The sequence below is a fragment of the Molothrus ater genome, chromosome 24 (genome assembly GCF_012460135.2).
Source record: "Molothrus ater isolate BHLD 08-10-18 breed brown headed cowbird chromosome 24, BPBGC_Mater_1.1, whole genome shotgun sequence".
Lineage (NCBI taxonomy): Eukaryota > Metazoa > Chordata > Aves > Passeriformes > Icteridae > Molothrus > Molothrus ater.
Genome location: NC_050501.2, coordinates 1800821 through 1817065, shown reverse-complemented (window position 1 = coordinate 1817065; position 16245 = coordinate 1800821). Strand labels below are relative to the sequence as shown.

Below are 16245 nucleotides of genomic sequence, written 5' to 3'. Positions count from 1 at the left end.
AGAACCAATGGGATCCAGTAATCCACAACCCCTAAGTAAGCAGAACCAATGGGATCCAGCGTTCCACAGCTCCCAGCAGCAGCAGAGGCCCCATCCAGCCTCAGGACTGGGGCAGATCAGCAGGAATGACCCCCCCAGTGTAGGAAGCACAAGCAGAGCAGAACTTTTGGGTTAATTTTCCACTCCTGGAGCAATGGAGCAGCCCAGGCTACAGCTTGGTGAGGGTTCATGATGAGTACAAACCCACATGCTCAGGTGGGACCTCTCCTCTCTCTGCTTCGTGCTGTGCCCACAGGATGGGTTTGGTGCTCTCTGGAGAACCACCCTCCCCAATTCCTGAGCAGTTTTTGACCCCATCTGTGCAGAAATTTCACAGTTTCTGTGAGCAATACCTGACACAGCCAGGTGCACCCCGAGAGCAGATCCGGGGGCTCTGCCCCCACAGCCAGCCCCAGTGGGCACAGGGATGCTCCCCTTGGGGACACCACAGCCCCTGGTGCTGCCACCCCGCAGCTGGCGCTCAGTGCCCAGCTCTGGTCGATGCAAACAGGAGCTCAAGGCCTTTTCTGCCAGCTGGGGCCACGCTCCAACCCCACAGGCAGCAGAGTGGGGCCACGGCCCCGAATTCAACCCAGGATCCCAAAGCAGCTCCAGCCCAGGGAGACTGCAAAGCAGCCAGCACCTCACCTGGCACTGCCCCTGCGCCTCCCTACAGCCCTAAACCTGCAAAATGCATCCCAAACCAGCAAAATGCATCCCAAAACCCAGCAAAATTCATCCTAAAACCTGCAAAATGCATCCCAAACCCTGCAAAATGCACCCCAAAAACCAGCAAAATTCATCCTAACACCTGCAAAATGCATCCCAAACCCTGCAAAATGCACCCCCAAACCTGCAAAATGCATTCCAAACCCTGCAAAATGCATCCCAAACCATCAAAATGCATCCTAAATCAGCAAAATTCATCCCAAAACCTGCAAAATGCATCCCAAACCAGCCTAATGCATCCCAAGGCCTGCAAAATGCATCCCAAACCATCAAAATGCATCCTAAACCAGCAAAATGCATCCCAAAACCTGTAAAATGCCTCCTAAAAGCTGCGAAATTTTTCCCAAACCATCAAAATGCATCCTAAACCAGCAAAATTCATACTAAACCTGCAAAATGCATCCCAAAACCTGCAAAATTCATCCCAAATCAGGACAATACATCCTAAACCAGCAAAATGCATCCCAAAACCTGTAAAATTTCTAAAAGCTGCACAATTTTTCCCAAACCATCAAAACACATCTCAAATCAGCAAAATTCATCCCAAAATCTGCAAAATGCATCCTGAACCTGACCCTGCAGGGTTTTGCTGCAGCACAGCCCCAGCCCTGCCTTGGGGCGAGGGGAACCTCTCCAGTTTGGCAGCTCTGCCCTCACCCCTGCAGCTGCTCCTGGCCCTGAACCAACCCAGCTCCATCCACAGCAGCTTTGCACAGGCACCGAGCCTTTAGAAATGAAAAATTTCCAAAATTTTGGAATTGGGCACTGAGCCCTTGGGGTTCAGAACCAGGGTACCCCAAATGCAGCCTCAGCCACGGGAAGCCACCTCAGGCCACTCCACCAGAGCCACTGAGCCATGGCTCAGCTGTGGGACCATCAAGGGACTCCCAGTCATGGATCCAACCCCCCAACCATGCAGGAAATCATTCTTTCCTTTCCTTTCTCCATTTGCTGCAAAGGTTTTTGCTGCTGGTTTCCATCCTGGATTGAGGAATGGGAATGCCAGAGTGGTTTGGGTGGGAAGGGATCTTCAATGCCAGCTCATTGCAGCCCAGGGCCACCTCCCACTGTGCCAGGTGCTGCCAGCCCCAATGCCCAGCCTGGCCTTGGGCACTGCCAGGGCTCCAGGGGCAGCCACAGCTGCTCTGGCAATTCCAGCCCAGCCCCTGCCCACCCTCACAGAGAAGAATTTCTCCCTAATATCCAATCTAAACCCATTCTCATTTAGGTTAAACTCCTTCTCCCTTGTCCTGTCCCTCCATCCTTGGCCCCAGTCCCTCTGCAGCTCTCCTGGAGCCCCTTCAGGCCCTGCAAGGGCTCTGAGCTCTCCCTGCAGCCTCTCCCCATTCACAGATCCAACCCCCCCCACCATAAATCCCATCCATCCTCAACTTCTCCAATCCCTCCAACACCCCCCTCTGTCCCTTCCAACTTTTTCCCCCCATCTTCAAAACAAAAACTGATTTATTTTATTTATTTTTTTCCCTCTGAAGCAGAGTCCCAACACCAACCCCCCTTTCCCAGTGTGCCGGGGGCTCCTCTCTGCCGTTTCCCTTCAGCTGTTCCTCGCCTCCATGGGAAACAGAGCCAGCAAAACCCTCCTGGAAACGCTGTTCCCAATTAAATCCAGCCCTTATGAAGCCACGATCGCAGCCACTTGCTGCAGATATTTCTCCTAGAAGAGCTTGCAGCGTTTCCTTGATGAACCCCCAAGCATAACAGTTTCCACAGCGATTACAGAGCAGGCAGCCGAGCCAGAAATAACACAGAGAAATGGAAAACATCCCCTGCTCTGCCTCTCTCACACAGCCAGGGGGAGGAGAGGCTGCCCCGGCGCTGGGGACGGCGACAAACCCAGCCCTGAGCAGCACTGGATGGACACTGAGCCAAAGCAGCGCTCGTGGCGTGAATTCCCCTGTGGTACATGGAGGAGCGAGCCATGGCCATGGGAAATATGAAATACTCAGGATATTTTATCCACCTGAGCCTCAGGTGCTCTGTGCTGCCTTGGGAAAGGTGATTTGAGCGCTGGGGCAGCAGCAGGAAGGGGAAGGGCCAGGTCTGAGCCGTCCCCAAATGCGTTCAGCGATTTGGGGTCGGTGCTGGCAGAGCTGCAGGTGCCACCCCTGCGGAGCTCCGGGGGCATTCCCAGGACATTGCTGTGCTCCCATTCCATCCCCACCATGCTGTGCCTCTCATTGCCCACATTTACTGACCAGAACCTCGGTTTTGTTCCAGCAAACGCCTCTCCAAGGTATTTCCTGCACCAAGAGCCCTCCCCAGTTCAAACTCTTTACTCTCAAGGCAAGGCAAGAATCAAGGCCAGGATCCCAAAATTCAGCACCTTTTTTTTTTTTTTTTTTTTTTCAATAAAACCTAAACTTTTTGCTCCTCCTCCATCTCTCTTGTCCCCATGTCCTTCCAGAGCCCTCCTGAGCTTTGCCAGAGCCCAGCACAATTATTTGTGTGGCATAGGACCACATTTATCACCTGGACTGGAATCAGAGATTATTAAAGCACGCCACCCAAACCACTGCTCCTTTTGCTCTGATTTGACAAAAATGGGCTAAAAATTTTAAAAAAAGTCCTGAAGAGGCAGGATTGTTGGTGAGGGGTTTTGTGCTAGACACAGAAACAACTCCTTCCCAATTTCTGCCCAAAGCAAGATGCATTTTGCAGGTTTGGGATGCATTTTAGGATGCATTTTAGGATGCCATCAATCTTCTCTGGCACTGGAACATTCCCTGCGTCCTGTCCCTTGTCCCCAGTCCCTCTCAGGCTCTCCTGGAGCCACATCCACACCCAGAGGCCCCAGATCCTCCCAGCAGAGCCTCATTCCCAGCCCCAAGGAACGGGACTGGGGAATTCCTGCTGGTTTCATTCACAAATTTCTCTCTCTCTACACCTGTTTACCTCAAACACTGAATTTCAGGGCTCATGTTTTGGTGCCACCCCGCAGCTGGCGCTCAGTGCCCAGCTCTGGTCGATGCAAACAGGAGCTCAAGGCCTTTTCTGCCAGCTGGGGCCACGCTCCAACCCCACAGGCAGCAGAGCGGGGCCACGGCCCCGAATTCAACCCAGGATCCCAAAGCAGCTCCAGCCCAGGGAGACTGCAAAGCAGCCAGCACCTCACCTGGCACTGCCCCTGCGCCTCCCTACAGCCCTAAACCTGCAAAATGCATCCCAAACCAGCAAAATGCACCCCAAAAACCAGCAAAATTCATCCTAAAACCTGCAAAATGCACCCCAAACAAGCAATATGCACCCTAAAGCTGCAAAATGCCTCCTAAATCAGCAACATTCATCCCAAAACCTGCAAAATGCATTCCCAAACCAGCAAAATGCACCCCAAAACCCTGAAAAAAATGCATCCTAAACCTGCAAAATGCATCCTAAATCAGTAAAATGGACCCCAAACCAGCCTAATGCACCCTAAAGCTGCAAAATGCATCCCAAACCAGCAAAATGCATCCCAAACCAGCAAAATGCATACCAAACCAGCATTATGCACCCTAAACCAGCAAAATGCCTCCTAAAAGCATCAAAATGCACCCTAAACGTACAAAATGCATCCCAAAACCCTGAAAAATGCACCCTAAACCTGCAAAATGCATCCCAAAAGCTGCAAAATGCATTCCAAAACCTGCAAAACTCATCCAAAACCAGCAAAATGTATCCTAAAACCAGCAAAATGCGGCCTAAAATCAGCAAAATGCATCCCAAACCAGCCTAATGTATCCCAAAACCTGCAAAATTCATCCCAAGACCTGAAATACGCGTTCTAAACCAACAAATGCATCCTAAAACCTGCAAAACGCATCCTGGAGCCTGCATAATGATAATGAATAATAAATATTAAATTAATTTAATTAATATTGAATAAATAATAATAGATAATAAATAAATCATAGTAAATAAACGAATACATAATAAATAATAATGCATCATAAATAATAATGCATCATAAATAAATAATAATAAAACCTGCAGGGTTTTGCTGCAGCACAGCCCCAGCCCTGCCTTGGGGCGAGGGGAACCTCTCCAGTTTGGCAGCTCTGCCCTCACCCCTGCAGCTGCTCCTGGCCCTGAACCAGCCCAGCTCCATCCACAGCAGCTTTGCACAGGCACCGAGCCTTCAGAAATGAAAAATTTCCAAAATTTTGGAATTGGGCAGGATTGCCTCTGGAATGGCACTGAGCAGGGCAGGGAGCTCCTCAGGCACTGAGGCTGCTGCAAAGCTGAGGGGTGAGAAGCCAGCCTGGGTTCAGCTTAAACGTCCATGATTTTTGGGTCTCTTTTAGACTTTTCAGCCTTTTTTGGGGGGGCTGCTGGGCCCTCTGAGATGTCCCAGCCCCGAGGGGTGAACAGAGCTGGGAATCTTTAATTAATGAGGCTGAGCCAGGCTGGGAGAGCTGGGGGTGCTCCCCTGGAGAGGAGAAGGCTCCAGGGAGAGCTCAGAGCCCTTGCAGGGCCTGAAGGGGCTCCAGGAGAGCTGCAGAGGGACTGGGGCCAAGGATGGAGGGACAGGAGGCAGGGAATGGCTGCCAGTGGCAGAGGGCAGGGCTGGATGGGATCTTGGCAATTGGGAATTGTTCCCTGGCAGGGTGGGCAGGGGCTGGGCTGGAATTGCCAGAGCAGCTGTGGCTGCCCCTGGAGCCCTGGCAGTGCCCAAGGCCAGGCTGGGCATTGGGGCTGGCAGCACCTGGCACAGTGGGAGGTGGCCCTGGGCTGCAATGAGCTGGCATTGAAGATCCCTTCCCACCCAAACCACTCTGGCATTCCCATTCCTCAATCCAGGATGGAAACCAGCACCAAAAACCATTGCAGCAAATGGAGAAAGGAAAGGAAAGAATGATTTCCTGGATGGTTCCAGGTGCCCCCAGTGCCATTTGCCACAGGGGTTTGTAGCCTGGCAAGGCCTGGTTGGAGAGGTTTGGGCTCTGCCAGGGTGCCCAGAGCAGCTGTGGCTGCCCCTGGAGCCCGGGCAGTGCCCCAGGCCAGGTTTGGGACATTGGGAGGTGGCCCCAGGGCAGTGGGAGCTGTTCCTGCCCACTGGGATCTTGAAGTTCCCTTCCCAGCTAAACCAGTTTGGGATTCTGTGACTGGTCTCAGTTATTTGCTGTCACTCCCTGAGCCCGAAGCACTTCCACCACCATTTACTGGGAATACCATTTAAAATAGCAGCCATTTATTTTTATTTAGTGTTTTTCACCCTGCTGGAAAGAAAACCAAAAAAACTCTGTGGTCTTTTGCAAACTGCTGTGGGGGGGGGGGGAGTGTGGCAACACTCCTGGGAGGGAGGGAGAATATTTTTAACCCCGTTTTACAGAAGTGGGAACTGAGGCATGCACTTTTCCACAGGAGCAGATCGGCCCCAAAGCCTTTTGAATCCTTGCAGGACGATTTCCAGCAGAGATCCTCAGTGCCAGAAGAAGCACACACTTATTCCAGGCTACAGTGGTCACTCTGTTGTGCCCCAGCCAATTTTCTCACGTAAACAGAGCGGTGGCAGAGTGGTTTCTCTTCAGGTTTTGTTAATTTTAGCCTGAGAAAAGTCATGAAGGAAATACCTCAGCACCACGGGCAAGATGGTGGGAGGTAATGAAACACCCAGCTCCACTTTCCCTGCAGCCCAGAGCAGCCTCACGTTTGCTGGAGGCACCTCCAGCTCTATTTTTGCCCCTGGTTCCAGGCTGACCTTGCCCTGCACCGTTTTGTTCCACAGACAAACACTCCCCACCTCCAGGGCGGAGGCATCTTCCTCTCAAGCACAGCCCAAACCTCATCTGCCTCTCCAAATTCAGCAGGTTTGCAGTGGGTTCTCAAAAACGCCCCAAAAAATCTCTGTCCTGCCCCTCCATGCCCCTCCTCACTGCTCACAGCAGCTGGGAGGCCAAGAGGCCTCAAATCCGAGTAATTTGTGCACCAGGAATTAAAGAATCACTGAACTCAGTGTGGCTGGAGGGTCCCAGGGGTGCTGATCAGATTTACAGCCCTGGGACAAAAGGGACAAATCCAATTTCCAGCCCAGCTCCTGATTTACAGGTGATGGGACCATTCTAGGGCTTTCCAAAAGCATCCATGGGAATCCATCCACATGGACTTTGGGAAAATTTCTTATTTTAAATTTCTACTAGATTCATTTCAGCCCCATCTTTTTCTATAGCTTTAATTCATAACACTATCACTTTAATTTATAAATTTATACTTTATATAAATATATAAATTATTTAAAATTTATATATTAAAAATTTTTATATATTAAAATTTATAATATATAAATTTATTATATATAAAATTTATTATATATAAAATACATAAATTTATCACTTTAATTTATAAATTTATAGTAAATATACAAATATTTATATATAATATATAGAAAATTATTCTGTCCATTTACAAATATTTCTATATAATATATAAATTTATTCAGTAAACATATAAATATTTATACATAATATAAAAATTTATTCAGTAAATTTACAAATATTTTTATATAATATATAAAAATTATTCAGTAAACATAAAGCTACTTTTATATAATATATAAATATATAAATTTATTCTGCCTCTTCCCAGAAAGGGAACAAACCCCAAAACCCTTGAATAAAGGGAACACAGGAAGCCCGTGGGCAGCATTTGAAGAGTCAGCAATGCCTCATGGAAAGTTCTGAGGCAAATCCCTGGCAATGCCAAAGCCTCAGCTCTGTCCTGGTGTCACTCCACGCATCCCTTGGGATCCAGCAGGGAATGGATCCCAAAAAATGCATCCCAATCCTATCCCATCCTTTCTATCCCGCCCTTTTCCCTGGGAATCTCCCATTGCTTGAGGCAGGAGGAACCAGGCACAAATCCAGGCCTCAGGGGGTTCTTCCTGAACCCCTTGAAAGCTCCTAAAACCCCTCAGAGTTTCCCAATTTCCACTGCAAATCCCTCACAGCCGAAGTGACAACCACTCCATCACCTGTAGCAGGTGGATCCCATTCCAAATCCAGCAAAATGCATCCTAAATGAGCAAAATCCACCCTCAACCAGCAAAATGCATCCCAAAACCTGCAAAATGCATCCTAAACGAGCAAAATCCACCCTAAACCAGCAAAATGCATCCCAAATCCAGCAAAATGGATCCTAAACCAGCAAAATCCAACCTAAACCAGCAAAATGCATCCCAAAACCTGCAAAATGGATCCTAAACCAGCAAAATCCAACCTAAACCTTCAAAATGCATCCTAAAGCACCAAAATCCACCCTAAACCAGCAAAATCCACCCTAAACCAGAAAAATGCTGCCCAAAACCTGCAAAATTCATCCTAAATGGGCAAAATCCACCCTAGACCAGCAAAATGCTGCCCAAAACCTGCAAAATGCATCCTAAAGCACCAAAAGCAGAGAATTGCTGTTATTTGCAGAAGTTAATTTACAACAAGGAAACTCGTAGCTGGCTCGCCAGGCTCATTCCCAAAATGTGTCCTTAATTTTATGGATGTGCTTCAGCAAGATGCAGCTTTTGCTGCGAGGTAAATAAATCACACAGATGAGGGTGAAGGAGGCCGGTCCTGCAAGGCCTGGGGCAGGAATTCTTCCTAATTCCCCTGGAAATGACCATAAACAGTCACAGAGCTGCTGTTAGTGTGGATTTGTGCCTTTTGGGTGAGGGAACCCTTCAGGAGAAAGGGCTCAGAGCCTTCAGAACTGTCCCAGACTGCAAGGCAAGATGGATTCTATTCTGTTTGCCATCTGTGTGGCAAATTTGTGAGGTGGGCAGTTTTCCTTATCTCTTCCACACCCACTCCTCCTGCTGATAACAGCTATGGAATGTCCCTGCATGGCTGATAAGAACTACAGCATCCCATTGGCAGATGGGAGCCCAGGGGGAGGAGCCAAGCATTCCTACCCGGATAGAATCTGGAGATTCTGGAACACCAGCACGGCTTCTGCACTGGATTGCCCAGAGGAACAGCAGCTGCCTCTTGCCCTGGATCTGCAGAGGCAGAGACTGCACCTTTCTCCAGGATCCCTGCTCCAGCAGAACCAGCCCTGGCACTGCAGGAGGGCTGAGCCACAATTCCAATGGTTCTGCTGCCACCAGCCTGACCCACAGGGTGTCAGGCTGGGTTCTGACTCTGGCACTGTTGCTTTAGTTCACTGCATTGTTTATTTTATCCTTTTATTTTCTTTCCTAATAAAGAACTGTTATTCCTGCTCCCATATTTTTCCCTGAGAGCCCCTTAATTTAAAATTTACAGCAATTCAGAGGGGTGGGGAGGGTTTGCATTTTCTCCATTTCAGGGGAGGCTCCTGCCTTCCTTAGCAGGCTCCTGTCTTTCCAAACCGAGACAAGAACCCTTGCCTGGGCAAGGCAAAGTTGGGGTTCAGCCCTGGAGAAGCTGGGGTTCATTCCCTGGATTCAGGGAATCACTGAAATCCCTTCAGCCCAAGCTTGCTGGGAAAAGGGCCAGGCTCAGTTTTATGGGATTCCTCTGGGGTTTCCCCTCTGAACTGCAGCACCAAGAGAGGGCTCAGCAAAGCCCTGAATGTGTGGGTGCATCAGATTTGGGAGAGCCTCAAATGCCAGGTCTGAATTCAGCTGGATCCTGCTGTTTTCTGACAGCCTGAAATCTGTGGGATTCCTGGAGAGCCAGAGCAAAGGAACTGAAACCCCACAGGCTGATAACTCTTCAACAAGCAGGTGACCCTCCAAAGTCCAGGAGTGATGGATGGGCTGAAAGACAATTCAGGACCTGGAGACTGAGGAGCTGCTGAAGCTGAAATTAGCACAAGGAAGGGTTTAATGAGGTTTTGCCCAGTTCTGAAGTTGCTCTGCTCTGATTTTGGGCCCAAAACACTCCTGGGATGGTGCCTGGCTTCAAGGCAGAGAGCAGCAAGCAGCCCTTGCTTACAGCAAGTCCATTTTGGGAAGGTAGGAAAACCTGATCTCATGTTTTCCCCTCACTTATCCCAGCTCAAAAGTTGCCAAGCACTTCCCAGAAGGAAGGAAAGCGTCCCCAAACTGCAATTTTTCCGTCCAACTGGAAACAAACAACAACAATTAAAAAAAAAAAAATGGTTACAAAAATACCACCGAGGTCTCGAATGGGTTGGTTCCTGTTCCTCTGCGGGAAGAGCTGCTCAGGTTTCCTCTGTAAACAGCCGGGGATGGCTGTGCCCGTCCCTCCCGGCTCTGCGGGGCTCATTCCTCACCTGCTGCACCTGCAGGCCCTGCTCAGCTCCTCTGAAAACTCCAAAAAGTGGGGAATGCACAAAAACCAGCGCTGCAGGGGCTTCTGACAGCCTGGGCTTCCCAGCGAGGAGAGGCTGGGCTTGGCTCGAGGCTTTGCAGAGAAAATGAGGCAGCGTGGAGCCCAAAGGTGATTTATGGCCACATCCACTCTCCCCAAATGTTTTCTGAGTGCCTGAACCCCCCCAGCCCCCTCGGCACGGACACACAAAGCGCCCTTTGATGCTCGTTAGGAGCTTCACCTTCTGCAGGCTCGTAATTAGAGCCGGGCAGGATGAAAATCGCCTTTATTTGGGATTCCTGCCCCGATTGCGGGGAGCGGGATCGCAGCAGAGTGCCCTGGGAAAGCCCAAAATTTCTGGAATTCCAGCCAGGGCACAGCGGGAGCACAAAGAGCCTCCGTCCTCTTGCAAGGTGGTCTCAGCTCAGCGAGGAACGGCCCCGGATTAACGAGCCCGAGGTGGGAAGGGAGAGCTCAGCAAATGGAACGGGCAGGCTGGAAAACAGAATAAACATTTCCCTGCATCCCAAGCAGCCCCGCAGATCCCAGCAGAGCCATAAAACCCCCTAACAAGCAGCCTTTCTAAAGGCACGGACAATGAACGGCGCTGAATGTATATTTGAAATAAATCGCTCTCCTTCCCAGAGGGTAATTTTCCTTTTTCCCTCCCGTTTGACCCTCCCCTTGCCAAGAAACCCAAGGCTTTGAGGCGCTCTAGAGGCTGCTGAGGCACTTTCGCTGCTCAACACGTGCGGCCAGAAGTTGTGACAGCAGAGCTGGAGGCAGCAGGAGCGGGGGGGCCGCAGGAAGGCGGAGGAAAATCAACTTTGCTGAGGCAGGAGCAGCTGGACGGGGCCCTGGGGCTGTGCCAGTGACGCGCAGGGAGTTCCCCGGAGCCCCTCATCACCCAATGCCCAGCACGGCCGCGGTGATTTCCCTGCAGGACACCGTGCCCCGCTCCCCCCGGCCTCCCGGGAACGCTCCCAGGGCAGCGCTGCCCCGGCCCCGCAGCCCGGGCGAGGTTTCTCAACAGCGCTTCTGTTGTTGGCTTCAGCAGAAATGTTATTTTCGGGAGCGCCGCTGCCGGGACTCACCCGCGGCTCCCCGGAGTGGTTTCCCCACATCCGATCACGCTGCCCCGAACACTGAGCCATTCTCCTGAGCCGTGTTTTCCAAGAGAGAACTCCAAACATTTGGGATTTCGCTGCCCCCTCCCAGCCCAGCCCGGCTGGGAACAGCCCGGCCAGCAGAACCCGAGCGGTGCTGGGTCTGCTCTGCCCGCCTGTCCCAGCCCTGGGGCAGCCCCTGGGCAGGGCAGGGGGCACAGGAACCTTCTGCCCCCTTCTCCTGACACTGGGCAGAGCAGGGGACACAGGAACCTTCTGCCCTCCTCTCCTGACACTGGGCAGAGCAGGGGGCACAGGAACCTTCTGCCCCCTTCTCCTGACACTGGGCAGCCTCTGGGCAGCTCAGGGGGCACAGGAACCTTCTGCCCCCTCTCCTGACACTGGGCAGAGCAGAGGGAACAGGAACCTTCTGCCCCCTTTCCTGAAACTGGGCAGGGGACACAGGAACCTTCTGACCCCTTCTCCTGACACTGGGCAGGGCAGGGGGCACAGGAACCTTCTGCCCCTTTCTCCTGACACTGGGCAGAGCAGGGGACACAGGAACCTTCTGTCCCCTTCTCCTGACACTGGGCAGAGCAGGGGACACAGGAACCTTCTGTCCCCTTCTCCTGACACTGGGCAGCTCAGGGGGCACAGGAACCTTCTGCCCTCCTCTCCCACACCTGGGGCAGCCCCTGGGCAGCTCAGGGGGCACAGGAACCTTCTGCCCTCCTCTCCTGACACTGGGCAGCCTCTGGGCAGCTCAGGGGACACAGGAACCTTCTGAGGGTGCCTCGTTGCCGAGCTCAAAGCGCGGGGAAGGAGCTGCACAACGCTGCTGGGATGGAGGAGGGCCAGCACGGGGAAGGGAGAAGTGCCCATGGTGGATGAGGATGAAAATGGTCACTCACAGGGAGTGAATCCCCTTCCTTCTGCTGCAGGAACCTCCCCAGGCTCCTCAGAGGATTTCTGAGGGGCTGCACAGCACTTGTGCCCCAGAGGACACAGCCCCAGCCCCGCTGCAGCAGTTTGCTGCCAGCACACTCATTAATTAATCACTCAGTAACTCCTGCAAGTTTTTGGGGTTTTTTTCTCTGTTGCACAGTTCACACAGGCCCTCTACAGATTTGGGGTTTTCCTTCCTTAGCAAGGACTGCAGAGAAACCTTCCCCAGCCCCAGGGCAAACCCTGGGGCAGAATTCTCGGGAATCAGCTCAGAACAGCCCAGCTCAACCCCCCTGTCCCCCTCAGGGTCTCTGCACCCTCCCCTGAAGGGATGAAAGAAATTTCCTATTTCCAGCACCCTGCAGCTAAGGAGGGCACGGCAGAAGCGGGTGGGGAGGACAATGTGACATTTTGGAGCCTTTTGACACCCCAGAGCCGAGTGAGAATCGCAGCATCCCACCGACCCCACCTGCTCTGGCTGAGGAAACGCTCTCTGCTGCCACCGGGAACATTTTCCCACAAGAATCCACCGGAAAAGTCCCCGAAACCCCGGGATTGTGAGAAAAACACGAGTCCCCACAAGCACAACCACCTTCCTGGAGGGTCACTGACGCCAAATAACCCGGGAGAGGTGGGAGCCGGGACAGAGGGACCGGCAGGACGGCCGGACAGCCAAACCTTCTGTCCCCTCTGCCACACTTGGGCAGCCCCTGGGCAGGGCAGGGGGCACAGAAACCTTCGGCCCCCCTCTGCCACACTTGGGCAGCCCCTGGGCAGCTCGGGGGGCACAGAAACCTTCTGTCCCCTCTGCCACATTTGGGCAGCCCCTGGGCAGCTCGGGGGGCACAGAAACCTTCTGCCCCATCTCCCACATTTGGGCAGCCCCTGGGCAGCTCGGGGGGCACAGAAACCTTCTGCCCCATCTCCCACATTTGGGCAGCCTCTGGGCAGCTCGGGGGACACATTTTCCCACAAGAATCCACCGGAAAAGTCCCTGAAGCCCCGGGATTGTGAGGAAAACACGAATCCCCACAAGCACAGACACCTTCCTGGAGGGTCACTGACGCCAAATAACGCGGGAGAGGTGGGAGTCGGGACAGAGGGACCGGCAGGACGGCCGGACAGCCAAACCTTCTGTCCCCTCTCCCGCACCTGGGGCAGCCCCTGGGCAGGGCAGGGGACACAGAAATCTTCTGTCCCCTCTGCCACACTTGGGCAGCCCCTGGGCAGCTCGGGGGGCACAGAAACCTTCTGCCCCCATCTCCCACACTTGGGCAGCCCCTGGGCAGGGCGGGGGGCACAGAAACCTTCTGTCCCCTCTGCCACATTTGGGCAGCCCCTGGGCAGCTCGGGGGACACATTTTCCCACAAGAATCCACCGGAAAAGTCCCCAAAGCCCCGGGATTGTGAGGAAAACACGAATCCCCACAAGCACAGACACCTTCCTGGAGGGTCACTGACGCCAAATAACGCGGGAGAGGTGGGAGTCGGGACAGAGGGACCGGCAGGACGGACAGACAGCCAAGGTGAAACCTGGCTCCGTGCCCTGACAGGAACAATCCTTCAGCGCCGGGGAAACTCAAAGCCTGGGAGCTGCAGGTGATCCCCGGGCAGCGGAGCAGGGCTTGGATTGTATTGCTCACGCCATAAATCACCGTGTCAGCTGCCCCGGCCGCTTCCCCGAGCCAGCCTGGAGCTGGCTGCAAGTGCCAGACCCTCTCAGCACGGCCGGGGAGCTCAGGAACGAGCAGGGGGAGAAGCAAAAGCACACACGACGCCTTTTTCCGGAATAACAATGCCCGCATTTGCATAGAGCAGCTCAGCCCGGGAGGCACCGATCGCACCTCCGGGCGCATCAAAGGCGTTATTAATTTCCATCGAGGGGAATTAAGGAGCTTAACTCGTTAGCACTCATTTACTCAGCCTTAATGCATTTTTCAAGCTGCCTCATTTTTTTCTGCTGATGAGCAGGTGCTAATCAAGGAACGCTTAAAAGGGATAAAAACTCCCCGCGGGTCAAGCCCGGGGACAGCAGGTCCAGCCCCTGGCTTGGGGACATCCAAGCTCCTGCTTGGCAGGAGCCCCGCAGGGGTTTCGCTGGCACGGCTCCTGTCGCACATCACGTGTGGCCCCAGAACAACCCCTCGGCTCCCCGCTCGCTTTCCTGTGCGAGTGATAAGGAGGAAATCCGTCCCAGACAGGCAGACAGCTCAGCCCCAGCGCTCAGGCTCCTCATTAGGAGGAAAATTCAGAGCCCGAGCTTGTGGCGGTGCCAGCGCAGCCCCCGGAGGTGCTCAAGAGCCACAACCCCCTCGGGGTGTCCAACAACGCTGTGCCCGGGAGGGGAAAAAAAAAGAAAAAAATGAAAATCAGCGACACCCAGCTCCGGGTTACCCAGTGCCCTGAGCTCAGCGGCGGTGCCCTTGTGGCACCCGAGCCCCGCGGTGCCCGGGCACGGCTGGCACGGGATGGAGCAGCGGCAGAGCCGCGCTGCGGGCGCGCACCCGACCCGCTCCGAGCCGGGCCCGGGGGACGCGCTCGGCGTTACCTGCACTCGCCCCCCGCGCCGCGGCCGCGGCTCTCCCATGGCTCTGCCGGCGCCAGGCTGGACCCCGCGGCTCCAGGGGGATCTTCTGCCGCGCTGCAATAGAAAAGGTTGGTTTAAAGCTCCTTATTTGGGCAGTGATGTCAAGGGAAGTCGCTCGGGCAGCGCCTCCCCCTTTTTCCATTCACTCCACATTGTTTCCTGTTGTCAAGCGGCGGCTGGGGCTCCGCGCGGCCGCGGGATCCTCCGGCCATGGGATCCTCTGAAAACAGGGATCCTCCGGCCACGGGATCCTCTGAAAACAGGGATCCTCTGGATTCAGGGATCCTCTGGAAACAGGGATCCTCCGGCCATGGGATCCTCTGAAAACAGGGATCCTCCGGCCATGGGATCCTCTGGACACGGGGATCGTCTGGATTCAGGGATCCTCTGGACACAGAGATCCTCCGGCCATGGGATCCTCTGGACACGGGGATCCTCTGGATACAGGGATCCTTTAGACACAGAGATCCTCTGGACACGGGATCCTCTGGACACGGGATCTGCTGGACACAGGGATCCTCCAGTCCTGGGGACAGTCCAGCTCCAGCGATCCTGCAGCCCCAGGGATCCTCAAGTCCCGGGGATCCTCCAGCCCTGGGGATCCTCCAGCCCTGGGGCTCCTCCAGCAGCGGGATCCTCCGGCCAGGCTGACCCTGCAGCTCTGGGGACCCCCGAGCCCCGGGAATCCTCCATCCCCGGGGATGCTCCGGCCGCTGCCCCGCCCTGGGCCGAGCTGGGCGGGCCGGACACGGTTCCGAGCTCCCCCCGCTCTCCGCAGCCCTTCCCATCGCCCGAGCCGTGCTTCCCACCCCTCCTTGCCTGCAGGGGCCGGGGGGAGCCGGGGGTCCCGGCGGCCGAGGCAGCGCTGCGGGCCCGGCGCTGAGCGCGGCTCGCCCGCCGCCTCCCTGCCCCCTCCCTTCCTTCTCCATCCCTCCCGCCGCCTTCCTCCCCCACATCCTCCTCCTCGTCCCTCCCCATCTGCCCCGGCTCCCGGCGCGCCCGCACCGGCGCTGCCCGCGGCACCGCATGGCGAGGGAGCCCCTCTGGTCCCCTCTGGTCCCCTCTCCGCTCCTCTCCGCTCCCCTCTGCCCCTCTCCGCTCCCCTCCGCTCCCCTCCGCTCCTCTCCGCTCCCCTGCCGCAGCCGGAGCCCTTCCCTCGGGATGCGGCGTTGGGAACGGGGCAGCCCCGCCCGAGGGCACCGAGAACCTCTCCCGGAGCATCCCCGCGGCTGCGGGACGGACGGCGGGGACAGCGGGGACAGCCCGGACACTGGGGACAGCCAGAGACAGCCGGGATGGCCAGGGACAGCGGGGACACTGGGGACAGCCAGAGACGGCGGGGACAGTGGGGACAGACAGGAACGGCGGGGACAGCCTGGACACTGGGGACAGCCAGAGACAGCCGGGACAGCCAGGGACAGCGGGGACACTGGGGACAGCCCGGACACTGGGGACAGCCTGGGGCAGTGGGGACAGCCAGGGACAGTGGGGACACTGGGGACAGCCCGGACACTGGGGACAGCTGGGACAGCAGGGACACTGGGGACAGCCCGGACACTGGGGACAGCCAGAGACAGCCGGGACAGCCAGGGACAGT

General features: G+C 54.8%; 1 protein-coding gene across 1 annotated transcript in view; it reads right to left on the bottom strand.

The window, feature by feature from the left end:
- Nucleotides 1–16245, bottom strand: part of LOC118695364 (transcription factor HIVEP3-like) — a 278612-nt gene that overhangs the window by 83088 nt on the left and 179279 nt on the right. Inside the window, 1 exon segment of the mRNA XM_036396877.2 lies at nucleotides 14610–14702. The gene's annotated coding sequence lies outside the window, so the exon portion shown is untranslated.